Source organism: Mus caroli, unplaced genomic scaffold (genome assembly GCF_978045245.1).
Source record: "Mus caroli unplaced genomic scaffold, Mus_caroli_1 scaffold_11, whole genome shotgun sequence".
NCBI lineage: Eukaryota > Metazoa > Chordata > Mammalia > Rodentia > Muridae > Mus > Mus caroli.
The window spans coordinates 96,112,315-96,125,646 of NW_028227266.1; the positions used below are offsets into that span (position 1 = coordinate 96,112,315).

Consider the following 13,332-nt stretch of genomic DNA (forward strand, 5'->3'; position numbering starts at 1 on the left):
AAGGTCTGTTTTGTTTGTTTGTTTAGCAAAAACAGCATTTCCACTGTAACCCATTGTCTAATGGCTTTGGGCCATTCCCTGACAACTTGCCTGGCTTTCCACAGTGCCTTAACTCAGGAAGAACTCCATTGCCTGACATTAGACTTAGTCTGCCCTAGGTCAAATTCAGGATGCTGTAGGAGAAGGAAAGTCCTGATACCTGCATAGGTAGAGAGAACTACCCATGTCCTGGTCTTTAGATGGTGAAGATCAGAGAGCACAATTGAATGGTGGAATGACTCTTGTGAGGCAAGATTGGTACCAGCGCTTTGTAAATATTACTCCCTTAACTCTCAAGATGACTGTGTAGGTATCATTAATACATATTTACTGAATGGGAAGCTGAGGGTCACAGATGTGACCTTCAATTTTTTTTTTATTCATAAGATTTTCATTCATAAGACCCTCCTAAGATTTTTTCATTCATTCATTCATTCATTCACTCACTCAACAAGTACTTACTGTCTTAGTGTGGATTCCATTGTGTGTGATATAAGGTATCTGGGAGGAGGTGAGAGAAACAGAAGGGGCAGGGAAAAGATCTAAGCAAGGGTAGGGTTCCAGGCCTTCATTAGAATCCCTAATTGAGGGACTTCTGTACTGTGAGACCTTCTAGGATCCACAGCTGGTTTAAATAATGACACAGAGACTTCTAATATAGTTTAAAGCTTTGGCCTTTTGTGGGACAGTCTCCCAGATCCTGTTTAAACTTAGCCTGGCTCTTCTAGCCTATGACCCACCACGTGGCTAGTTCTTTACCTCCTTGCTCTGGCTCTTGGCAACATCTGATCCCTTCCGTGTCTGCTTTCAAGTCTACTGCATCTGCTTCCTCCTCTCTGTCACTTTCTCTGCCCGGAAGTTCCGCCCTTGTACTTCCTGCCTCAGCCATTGGCCATTCAATCTTATCACAACCAATCAGCAGCCAGACAACACCCGATCCATCTCTTAGATTGCCTTTAGGCAGGTGAGGAAGGATGAACACTTGCAAAATAGAAAACCTTGTGATGGGCCATAGAAACAACAATACCAGAATCTTGCTAGCACTTAGTTCACTTCTGGGATAAAGTTAACAATTGACAATACAGAGATACACATTAAATAAAGTGAGGGAAGGTTGATCCAACACTCCTAGTCTTCAGGACTTTCTACTTTGAAACTGTGAGAGTCCTGGGAAAACTGAAAAAAAACTGGAAAACTGAAAGAGTTGTTTCTTACTCCCTGACAATGAAGGGGCGAATGGGGAGCCAACACAGTTCACCATATTTGGTAAGGTCTTCGTATTACTTTTCTCCTTGATGCCATCGAATCCCTGACAAGAAGCAACCTAAGGGAAGAAAGGTTTATTTTGGCTCCCAGGGCAGGAACTAGAACCCATCATGGCTGTGAGGTACCTGGAGGCTGTGGTTGGGGTAACTTGCTCATACCTGGGTGAACCAGGAAGCAGAAAAGATTAAATGCTGGTGCTCTCTTATTCTCATCATCTTAGCTAGCTCAGAATCCCAGCCCATGGGATGACGTAGCCTACATTTGGAGTAGGCTTTCCTATCCTAGTTAAACCTCTCTGGAAAAGCCCTGAAAGACACGCCCAGAAGCATGTCTCCTAGGGCAATGAAGATTAACCCCTGCAGCGCTGATGCATGAAATCCTGCCCATGGTATGATGCAGCAGTCAGAGAGTCTAGGCCTTGAGGTCCAGATTAGAGCTGAAAGAGCCTGTGGAAGTGACCTTGGTTACGCTGAGATAAGGGGATTCTGGGTCCTGGGGATTCAGAGAAGGAATGCTCAAACCAGAATGCAGAGGTGAACCATAGGGTGGGGACAGCGTTCCCAGAGGGAGTGACAGCCGGCCAAGATGTGGCAGCTGGTGAAGATTCCAATGAGCATTCAAAGTAGGGAAATCACAGATGTAAAAGCTCAATGAAGGGGAAACATGAGGTGGCCAAGCATGGACCTGCAGTGGCCTTATGTGTTATGTCATTCATGTTGAGCAACAACTTGCCAAAACATATTTCGACTCAGAAGAGTTTTTCATCTCATAACTGCTGGGGTCACTACTGCGGAGCATTATAGTGGGGTGATTCTGAGTCAGGGTCTCCCCTGAGGTTGCAGACAAGGTATTAGTTTTGTGGCAGCCGATGTTGTGATGAGGGCTGGAGGCCCCACTTCTGCTTTGGCTCATGGAATGGCTGTGGGCAAGTGTCTTCAGCTTCTGGCTGTCAGAAGGTGGCCTGAGTTATATACCATGTGGCCCTTTCTACAGGTCTGGTTGTCTGTCTCCTACTGTGGCAACTGGCTTCATTTAGTGCAAGTCTCCCAAGAGAACACAAAGTAGATGCAGCAAAGCCTTGAGGACAGACCCTGACACGTCATACTTTGATTTCTATCAGTCTGTTCATTAGAAGCAAGGCATTATTAATTCAGCCCCTCACATTAGGGGAGGAGAACTGGGCTCATCTCTGAAGGAAGGCATGCCACATAATCCTTAGGTTCAACTGGATCCAAGGATAGAATAGAGTCTGCTATCCTTTCCCTTGCATCTGGGGCTCTGTCTCTCACATTGGGGAAGGTGACATTTTTCTGCACTGGTCCCTCAGAAATCACATAGTAATGGTGATTGAAAGAAAGAGGGAGAGAGAGAGAGAGAGAGAGAGAGAGAGAGAGAGAGAGAGAGAGTTCCCATAGACCATGATGTCTGTTGTATGTGGGGAAGGTAGCAACCAACTCTTAGCAAGATGAAAGGTGAGGAATGGGATGCTTCCTGGCTGGCTTTAATTATGGGATGGTTGGAATGCTGTCTTGCACGAGAGAGCAAGTCATTAGTGAAGGCTACAGCTAGAAAGAGCCTGTAGTATTAGAGGCCCCCCATCCCACACGGAGGAGCCATCATTCGTCCTGAATGATCATTTCTATTTGTGGCAGCAATCGAAAGCTGGATTCGAGCAGGCTGATTGGAGGCAAGAATGCTGGCCCACAAACTATTTCAGTGATAGCAAAAAAAAAAAAAAAAAAAAAAATTAGCAAGAATTTAAAATGTCATCAGTGTGGTAGGATTTTGTGTATCATGGGTGCTGGGAGGAGGTTCCTGATAGGAAATATTTCTCAGGCTACTCGTCAGCTACTTGATATAACACTATAGCTGTTCCTGTAAAGCCCCAGTGGCTCTCATTTACTCTGTGAATGTTTATGAACCACTTAGATATGTCAGCAGTTAAGCCAAAGGAATGAGTTTGTTACGGTAAAGTGTCAGGCATCTTGGCAGGTTAGTAGGGAAGATATTTTTGGATAGGGAAAGATAACTACTTTCCTGCCCTACGCACAAAACTGTCTTCTCCCACGATAATTAAATGGTCTTCTGTTTTTGTATCTTTTTATATTTCACCCTCACAGCCCCTAACTGTGATGTTGTCTCTTATGAACATCGAGAGCCTGGCCTTCTGAGGGCAACTGCCGATCTATACATGGCCTCAACAGCAGTCCCAGGCTCATAACACTTGGGAAAGTAGGGCACCACCAGCCTCAGAAAGAGCTCCTCTAGGTATTTCCTAAGTAGTTTCCCTTTGAGTTCTACAACAGCCGCTCAAGTGAGCATGGCCCGACACTCACTCCACTGATGGGAAAACTGGGGCTTGAGAAATAGAGTCAAGCACCCAGGACAGAGCCACAGGCTAGTCAGGGGTTGCTCTTGCTGAATTGCTCAATCTACACCACCACAAAGGCTCTGGGAAGGCGTTTTGGACACAGAGTCATGTATGTGGGCTGCTGTGTATGTGGGCTGCATCTCTGTGTGATGGCAGTGAGCCAGGCTCGTGAACTAGCCACCTGGGAACGTTTTGCTCTCTACGAGTCTGCAGGCAAGGTCAGGATTTCAACCATTGTCACCTCCCCTTGGGAAGTATCTGATAAGAAATAAGAAGGGAAAAATGGGAATAACTAAACCCTAACCAAAGCAACACATTCCCCAGAAAACATACTAACAATAATGAAATCAATGCTACAGTGTGTTAGATGGGAGGCTGTAGTAACATGCCATATTTCTTTACCCTCTGCAGTGAGAAGAGGCTCTGAGAACATTCTTTTCTTTAATTAAAAAAAACCCTTTTTATCGATTCTTTGTGAATTTCACATCATGCACTCCAGTCCTGCTCATCTCCCTGTCTCTGTATCTACCCTTCACCCTTGCAACCTCTCCCCAAAATAACTCTCTCCCCCCAACCCACCACCACCACTACCACCACCACCACTACCACCACCACCACCAAAGCATAGGAAATGTCTCATTGTAAAACCTGTAGCATGTCACAGTGTGTCCCACAGTCTGTCCCTCTGTCCACAAATCTTCACTTGCAGATGTTCATTGCAACGAGACACATCTAGTTCAAGATCTCTGGCTTCTGTGACACCATCGATATTGGATCCTCATTGGAACTCCTCCCAGTTATCCTGTTGCTGCCCTATGTCGTGGAGGTCCTGCAGGATTGGCCCTTTCACCCATGACAGCCATTCACAGATGATACAGATTTTGGTGTGGGCCAACTCAGAGCCCTGGATCTGGGCCTGGGTGGTAGCTGAGCTCTTCCTTATCTCCACCACCAGGGGGAGGTCTCGAGCACTGCTTGGGCTCGGCCACCCACAACATCCATCAGAAGGAACCAGGGTCAACGCTCTGGGCCCTCATGCCCTTGGGACCAGCTCTCCCAACTACCTAAGGTTTTGGGGGGTGGGGAAGGACATCACATCACACATACACCACCTCCCAATAGATGAGTAGTCGGGCCACCTCTTCCACACTCTCACCCTCAGGGTTGGCTCACCCGCATTCCCTCCACCAGGGCCAGCACTACTGTGCTTCCAGGTGAGGTACAGGACCTGCTTTCCTGGGTGCTGCAGCAGGTGAGGGACAGCTCACCTGCTGCTATGACCCCAGGGTCAGTTCTCCTAAGTGCCTCAGGTGAAGAGGGGTGAGGAGGGCAGAGGACACCCCCATCCCTGCAGGTTTCCTCTCGGTAGAAGGGTCATCTCTTCCTTACTCTGGGGCTGGTTTATCTGAGCCCCAGCCACCGGGGTGAGCTCTGCTGTGCTGTCTGGGTGAGGTACAGGGCTGGCTCTCCTGAGTGCTGCAGCTGGTGGGAGGCAGGGCTAGCTCTCTCCCAAGCTCATGACCCTGTAGACAGCTTTCCTGGCTGACAGACACTCATGCCACCCCACAGCAGATGAGTGGTGAGGTCAGGTCTCCCACACTCACACCCTGGGGGCTGGTTCACCCACACCTCCACTACCATGACCACAGCCAGCTCTGCTCTGCTGCCTGGGTGAGGCTCAGGGTCCACTCACATTGCTGCTGCTAGTGAAAGATGGGGCCAGCTCTCCAGAGCACTGTAGCCAATGAAGGGTGAGGCCAGCTCTGCCCAGCCCCTGGATATCCACATTGTCCCAGGTGGCTGCCCTAACCAGGACATCGTCATGTTCTTTAGTGGTAATATGAGCCACGAACATCAACACTGACCCCTGCTGCTGCATGGCCACAGACTCAGACATGACCCTCAGACAAGAGCTCAGGACCTCACCATGGCCTCAGGTGGTGGGGCTGGCCACTCACAGCAGGCTGCTCCTCTCCACCCTTGGGTCTCCAGGTCCAAGTCTCTTCATAACGCTCAAGCTGGTCCACTTCTCTTTCTCTCCTATCTGACCACCACATCCTCACACGTGGTGGAGGCCTCAGCTACAGGCTGGCCCCAGCTGACGGGTCCCTGGGTGACAAAGGTGGCCTGTGCCATGTACTGGAGGGCAGGTCTGTGGGTGGTATGGTAGTCTGCCGGTCTCTGTCGTCTTCCTCCTGAGCTGTACTGCCTGGATTTGATTTGATCATTATGAGTCCTAGCCGTAAAAACAACTTTGGCTACCAAGCCAGGCATCAACCTAGGAGGAACAAAGGATTGCCATGTGACTTGCCTCTAGCATGTAAGAGCAACATCAACAAGGTGTCCCTTTGGCCATTGCTGGGGGTCGGGGAAGAACATTCTTTAGTAGAATCTTGAGAAATCCTAGTCCCAGTGATGTCATTAAAATGTGGCTTTCTGCCTTTCTCCTTTCTGCCTGTCCTCCTGGGCATGGCAAGGTCACACACACACACATTCCTTTGACAGTGGATGTGCTGTGTGGCTTGTGTTGGAACTGTGGAATTGGTTCACTTCTTTGCAGGAGACTCTAAGAGTCAGTGCGTGATGGCCAGTGCTTTATCCTAAGCTGTGATTCCTAGCTAAGTCTCAGAAGGTCCATGCATGTTAGCTTGTCTTAGAGTAAAGCAGAGATGGATGTTCATCAAGAGAGAGAGAGGGTGACACGGTTCTTATCACATGGTATTGATTTTAAGTTGTTACTCCTCAAATCATAATCATATGATACAGCCAGGCCATGACTAATGGGTAAAACCTCTTCTGCTTTAACAGTCCTGTGTTTTCCTGCTGTAGGAGTTGCCGTGAGTCTCAATTGCAGGTGAACTGGAGGATAGAAATTGCATCTAGGCTGTGACTAGACTCACGGCTCACCTCAAAGTCACACAAACTGAAGTAGATTAAAAATGGAAAATCAAAGAGGATCATAAAGGCACTTGAAAGAAGCATGAAGATTTAAGTTTTCAGAGTTTTTCCATCTGTCATAGTTTTCCTGCAGGATAGTGACAAAAACAATATGTGACAGATTTTCTTTTCCAGGGTAGCCTTGACAATATCTGCCACCCCATATGCTCTTCGGCAGCCTGACCTCGGCACGCCTCCATTAAGAGCGGGGGCTCATTTCCACATCCTAGAATCTGGGTGGGCTGTGGCTGTCCTGACCAGCAGGGCAAGAAGCAATGTTGTCTGGTTCCTGAAGGGATTGTTAGCCGCCAGAAAGCTTCACTATCCTGTCTGCCACTTTCCAGCCTTTATGTGGAGAAGTCTGAGTTTTTAGAGTTGACAGAAGGTCTGAGAGGAATGTTTAGGTTCTAGGACGAGACGGCATCACGAACCAAATCCTCTGTGGTGAAGGCCGCAGCTGATGCTATGCAGGTGACGATGAAGTAACAAGATGGCTTCCTTTTAGTTCTAAAGATACATAATCGTGACTGAAATGAATGGCTGTATGAACTACTGTGTATTGTGGACAAACAAAATACAAACCAGCAGACAGCACCATATCTGTGTATATATCTATATATCATATCATATCATATCATATCATATCATATCATATCTATCTATCTATCTATCTATCTATCTATCTATCTATCTATGATAACAATGACAAAACCCTATGTGGTGGAGGGGATGTTCGTTTTCTCACAGCTGTTATAAACAACTACAAGAAACAACTCAAAGGGGAAGAGGTTAATTGTGGTTTAGAGTTCCAGTTCATGATTACTTAGCTCCATTGTTCTCTGGCTAGGATGAAGATGATGATAGAGAACATGTGGAAGATGTGCTCATCTCATGGAGTTTGGGGAAAAAAGAGAGGGAGAGAGGAAGTGAGTGCCATTCTCCACACAGGTATGCCATCTATAGCCTGCTTCTGTTGGTAGCCTCTACATGCTAAGCTCTCTACCACCTCCCGTGGGAGCACCAGCACCCGAGGACCAGGCCTTCAACACACAAGCCCATGTGAGACCTTCCATACCCACTCTAGCATGGGATCAACAGCACACAACAGTGTGGGACCTTTCACACTCACTCACCCCACAGAGTCAACCCAGAGCCCATGCAGGACCTCACACGTTCACATTAACACCGAATAAACACCTTGAGCCTGTGAGAATCTTGCACAGCCACTCCAACACAGAAGACTTGGCTCATGTGTTATATAAGGACAAGGAGATGGGTGTCCTGACAGTAAATGTGTTTCTTGGGGTCTTAGGGACAGGGAAGCCCAGCATGCAGTGGTTCAGCTTAGCTTGCGGCTTTCCCACAACAAACCGTGGTCTGCCACATGGGATTCTTTTGGTGTGCCCTGAGGTGGCTTTAATGAGAAATAAAGTACAGCTCTGGAGGCAGATGTCCTTGCTTCAGGTCACCCGGAGCATTCGAGACACCTACTTCCCAAGACTCTAGTCCTCTGATGCCTCCGACAGGTTCTGTCCTCTGCAGGGTCTGGTTTGATCAGTATTCATCCCCAAGAAGAAGAGCCACAAGTGTTGGGACAATAAAAACATGTTTTGTTGTCTTCGTTTCTTGGTAATGCTCTGTAAAAGCAAATGATAATTCTCAAAGGAATATTAAATAAAAGCTATAAAGTAATCTCTGCCGCAGGCTGAGCATTTGCAGGGAGATTGGCTGTGTGATAGTTGTATTGTTAGAACCAAGAGAACTAAGGACAGGAAGATGCACAGGATTCATCTCTACTGGAGGAGTCCCCGACCCACCCCCCATATCCACTTTCTCCACTTTGAAGCCTTATGGGCACACTCACTATATACTATGACAACAACCTCACAACATGAGATGGTTCAACTTACCAGTTTTCAGTTGTAAGCCGGGGTGCAAGCCAAGGGAGCTTAGTAGAAACCATGTAGCACATTTTGAATATCTTTTACCAGGCTGGGCATATCAGATACAATACTCTCTGGCGATACTGGGCAGTGGGAGGGGGTTGCAGTTCTCTGTCAGCCATGAAGTCAACCAGGGGAAACAATGGCTCTTGTGTACTGTGTCGCCAGGGAGTCTGTTTGCATTTTGTATCTCATGTTTCCAATAAATTACATGCTACATCTAGTTCTTTGTTAGACAATAGGCTTTGTGTTAGGGAATGTTTTAATCCAACTGCAAGCTGGTTTGATGTAAGTGTCCTGAACCTGTTTAAAGGAAGCTCAGCTAAGCTAGACTGTTTGATGGATTCTGTGTCTTACAGTTTCTTTAACTCAGAATGGATTTATTGGGGTTATAAACGCACTGTGAGTTGAGGAGAACCTGTATAACCATTACACACTTACAACGCACATATGCACACATATAAGCGATATAATGACATACTCATTTTATTGAATGGGCTAAGTTCCCATCATTACTTTCAAATGCAACCTGTCAGATCTCTTTATTCCCCTCCTGATGTTACCACCAAAGGATTCCGTAACTTTCAGTCTCTTGTCAGTTACAATGATCTCATTTTCAGGTGTCAAAATGACTCATCAAATCGAAATATGAAATTTAATATTATATCACATCTCCCTATGTTTTCCAGTTAGGATGGCCCAGATATCTAGGGACCTCTAGTGAGACAGGAGGACGTGATGACTTCTTTCTCTTCCCAGCTGCCACCCTGCCTTCCTAGTGGCTCCTGAATGAACCCCCACTGCCTTTTCCTGATGGCTCCCTCACATGTAACTGATACTATTTGGAACAAGATTCCATCGGGAAAACTAGAGCTCTTTAAGTCCTGTGGCATCCACCTAACATGCCAGAGCTGCACATCCTTGCACCTCTTAAAGTGCTAGTACAGTGTGCTCAATTTTACCTCATCTCTCCTTGGGCCAGCTGGGTATGCATAATTTCCCAGGCAAGAGTCAATCATGAGTCCCTAGACTATGTCCCAGACTCGCAGAGGAAGTTGTCGGTGTCCGAAAGGTTCTCCCCTTTGTAGAGGAATCAATTATTGGCACAATCAATGCTATCACAAACCACCCCCTAAACTCAGCTCCATGTAACTGTGTGCATGTACTCTTATCATCACGGGTTACAGTCTAACCTGCACAACTTGGCCTTGCCAAAGCAGCTTGGCTGAAACTGTGGTTCTTGTTGGTCTTGGCTCTTTATGGCTGGGCTCAGATTTGAGCAGTGCAGCCCCATCTGCTCCACTGCTTCTCAACCTTCCTGATGCTGGGACCCTTTAATACAGTTCCGCATGCTGTGGCAACCCCAACCATAACGTTATTTTCATTGTTACTGTACAACTGTAATTTGGCTACTGCTATGAATTTACTGTAATGTAAATATTTCTGTTTGCTAGCGGTCTTAGGTGACCCCTGTGAATCGCTATCCACAGGTTGAGAACCGCAGATCTAGACCAAAGGTAAGACATGACAGCTACCCCAAGGAAGTAGTGCCTAAGAGATGATGGAAGGATGATATGATGATAAAGGAACACACCTTATACTTCATATCAATGTTAGCTTCTGCTCATACCACACACAGCCTGGGCAAGTCCTATGATTTCGTCCAGGCCTAGGGATGCAGTGGTGGGCGTGTGCTGTTTGCCACTGGGCTACCGTAAGACATCAAGGGAAAGAACAGCCCTGCAGAAATGGCTTAGGGAGTGAATATTGGCTATCAGAGAACTAGCTGACTACAATCCCACCATCTTGGGGTAGGAGAGGTTTCAAGCATCCCCTTTCTTCAGTCACTTCTCTCCTTCCTGTCTTAAGGCACTCCCACTCTCATTGCCAAGGGAAGGAGGAGGCTGGATCTAGTTTGTGTTCAATGAACTGCTCCTGGGAATCTTCTTGTGTGTAACTGGCTGCTGGGTTTCAACAGGTGCTGTGTGCTGCGCCCAGCGATTTGCTTGAAAACGATTGAGTGTCTATGCAGCATCTTCTTTCTGAGCTTTATTCAACCAAACGAAGAGTCCCAAACCGATCCCTACTGTCCGCCTCTCTAACCTTTATAGACAATGCTGGATATCTTTCCATGCCAAAATGCATGCCCTTCTCCCATTATTATTTATGACCTTAGAGCATTTAAACTTAGGCTATATCGCTGTTCAACCAAGACCTCGGATGGTATGCAGAGAAGTGTGTACATGCATGTGTGTATGTATGTTTTATTCTTTTGAACAACATCTTACACGTGTCTTTACGCACATATTCCTAAAAACAAGATTGCTCAAACAACAACAACACATTTATGAAGATTGTAGTAATTTTTTTTTCATGGAAGGAAGCCCAGCATAATACTTTCCTATAATGTTTCTTTACAACTGCTGTTATAAGAGACATTACTCTGTCACCTTCGCAGACTGGCAGTTCTAACGGAAAAATTGGAAGCCCCAGTGATAAATCTGATTTATACTGAGAGGATAAAGCCAGGAAAAAAAAACCATCACAGTTGCCCACTTCTTTCCCATTCCTATCTCTAAATTTTGCTGCGTACACACTGATGGACGGTGAAAGATTGAAAGGCTGTCTCAAGGCCGCAGGAGAGCATGCATGAGAGTCTGAAGTGCAGGGCACAGCAGGTGGAGCCTGTCCCTTGAGCCCACCTAACACACAGAGTGCGGCCATCGTGAGGACAGCCTTTCAATCAGCAGCCACTTAACGGAGTGGACAGACTCCAGGCTGTGATTATATCAAGGGCTCCTGAAAATGTCAGGTACACCATGGAACAGAGTACCCACGTTCACTGGTAGTAGTAGGCAGTAGATAAGTATCCATTTTTATTTTTTTGCTATCTCTGCTGTTTGCTTTCCTATCATAAGAACTTAAAAAAATTCTAACATATCTTTTCTGATTATTGAATAAATATATTCTCATTTGAAAATGGAAGGGAAGCAAAAAGATACAGGAAAAGATTTGCTCTTAATCTCTCTCCCCACAGGAGCTGAAAGAACAGATGCTTGTGTTTGGCTCTGACATTAGACACATACAGCTGGCCCTCTTCACCCGCAGGCTCTGCATCCAAAGACTCAACCAACCGTGTTTCCTGATTTAAATATTTCTGATCTAAAATATTAGATCAGAATGCACTGGTACTAAACAGGCATACTTTTTTATTGTCAGGAGTCCTTAAGCAACACCCATTTACATAGCATTTATATAGTGTTAGGTGTTGTATGTAATCTAGAGATGGTTTGACATAAACAGGAGGATGTAAGCAGGTTACGTGCAAACACACACAATTTATGTAAGGAACCTGAACACCTGCACGCCTTGGTGTCAGGGAGGGTGGCATGGGCCAGGGAGATGGATGGACCCAGAAACCAATCCACTCATTTATTCAGGGAGAACTGCATTGCTGTTGGGTCTGTGGTAGCTGTGTACCGCCCTCTGCTGGAAAAAATTTGAATTGCAGTTAATCAGGTGCTTAATCATTTGCAAAGGAATGAAAGGAGAAAAAGGAGCTGGGATTTCTTCAGTTTTGCAGTTCCTTTCTTATTTCAAGGAAGAGGCTTCTGGAAACTTCATCAGGGAGCAGAGAGTATAGAAGAAGCACAGGCTTGGTACATGAGGAGGACTGTCCAGAGGTGCAGGAGAGGCTTAGGAAGATGTTATTCAACAGAGCTTACTGTTTCTGTTGTGTTAGCATTTCCTCTAGGCTCTGTTCAACAGCTACCTAGCAACAGCTTGCATCTCCACCTGCCAGGTACAAGCCAAGAGCCAGTCATATAAGGACTGCTTCGCATCTCTCTCTCTCTCTCTCTCTCTCTCTCTCTCTCTCTTTCTCTCTCTCTCTCCCCTTGCTCTTTCTCTCTCCACCTCTCCCTGATGTGTTCCTGGCCAGTCTTTTCCTCTCTTCCTTCCTCTCCCCTCTCTTTCTGTCCTTCTCTGCCCCCTCCCTTCTGCCTCTACCCTCTTTCCAGGTTCCCTTCCCTTCCTGCCAGTAAACCTTCTTCATACTAGGTCTGGTGCATGGCGTGGCTGTTCAGGGGGATATCTTGGCTAGGCTCACTAAGGTACTCCCTCCTGCCTGCATTATACCATGCTGTTTTATAAAACACAACAGTAGGTGTTCTTCATGTTCTCATTAACTGAAGCTGAGCAAGTGGGGCATTTTGATTGCTTGGTGGTGTGGAGGAAAACCAACACAGCTCCCCCCCCCCCCAGATCTGAAAAACAGGCAAAGCTTTTGTTTTTAAAGTACACACACACACACACACACACACACACACACACACACACACACACATTTGTGTGTGCACTTGGAGAGAACAAGATAAAAGGAAAAAGAAACCCAAACAAGGAAACCAAGAAACCCTCTGTGTTTGAGTTAGGGAGTGTTGTGCTTTATAAAACCATGGTGGAGTAATGTGATGGGAGGGAGCACCTTAGCAGGCTGGCCCAGGTGTCCCCCTGAACAATCGAGCCATACAACAGATCTAAGATAAAGAAGGTTTATTGGCCAGAAGGGAGGGGGACCTAGAGAAGGGGGTATAGGCAGAGAAAGGAGGGAGAAAGAAAGGACAGAAAGAGAAAGGAGAGAGAGAGGAAGAGAAGAGGCTGGCTAGGAACAAGGCGGGAGAGAGGGAGAGAGGAGAGGGAGGGAGGGAAGGTCTGGTCTTATATGCCTGTCTCCTGGCTCTTACCTAGTGGGCGGAGATGCAAGCTATTGCTAGGTAA

General features: G+C 46.6%; 1 long non-coding RNA gene across 1 annotated transcript; it reads right to left on the minus strand.

Moving 5' to 3' along the window:
* Positions 1–6,217: 6,217 nt before the first annotated feature.
* Positions 6,218–8,662, minus strand: LOC147002129 (uncharacterized). Its single transcript, XR_015044557.1, has 3 exons — positions 8,524–8,662; positions 8,105–8,250; positions 6,218–7,120 (listed from the first exon to the last, which is right to left on the minus strand). It is a non-coding gene; the product is annotated as an uncharacterized LOC147002129 (long non-coding RNA).
* Between the last annotated feature and the right edge of the window lie 4,670 nt (positions 8,663–13,332).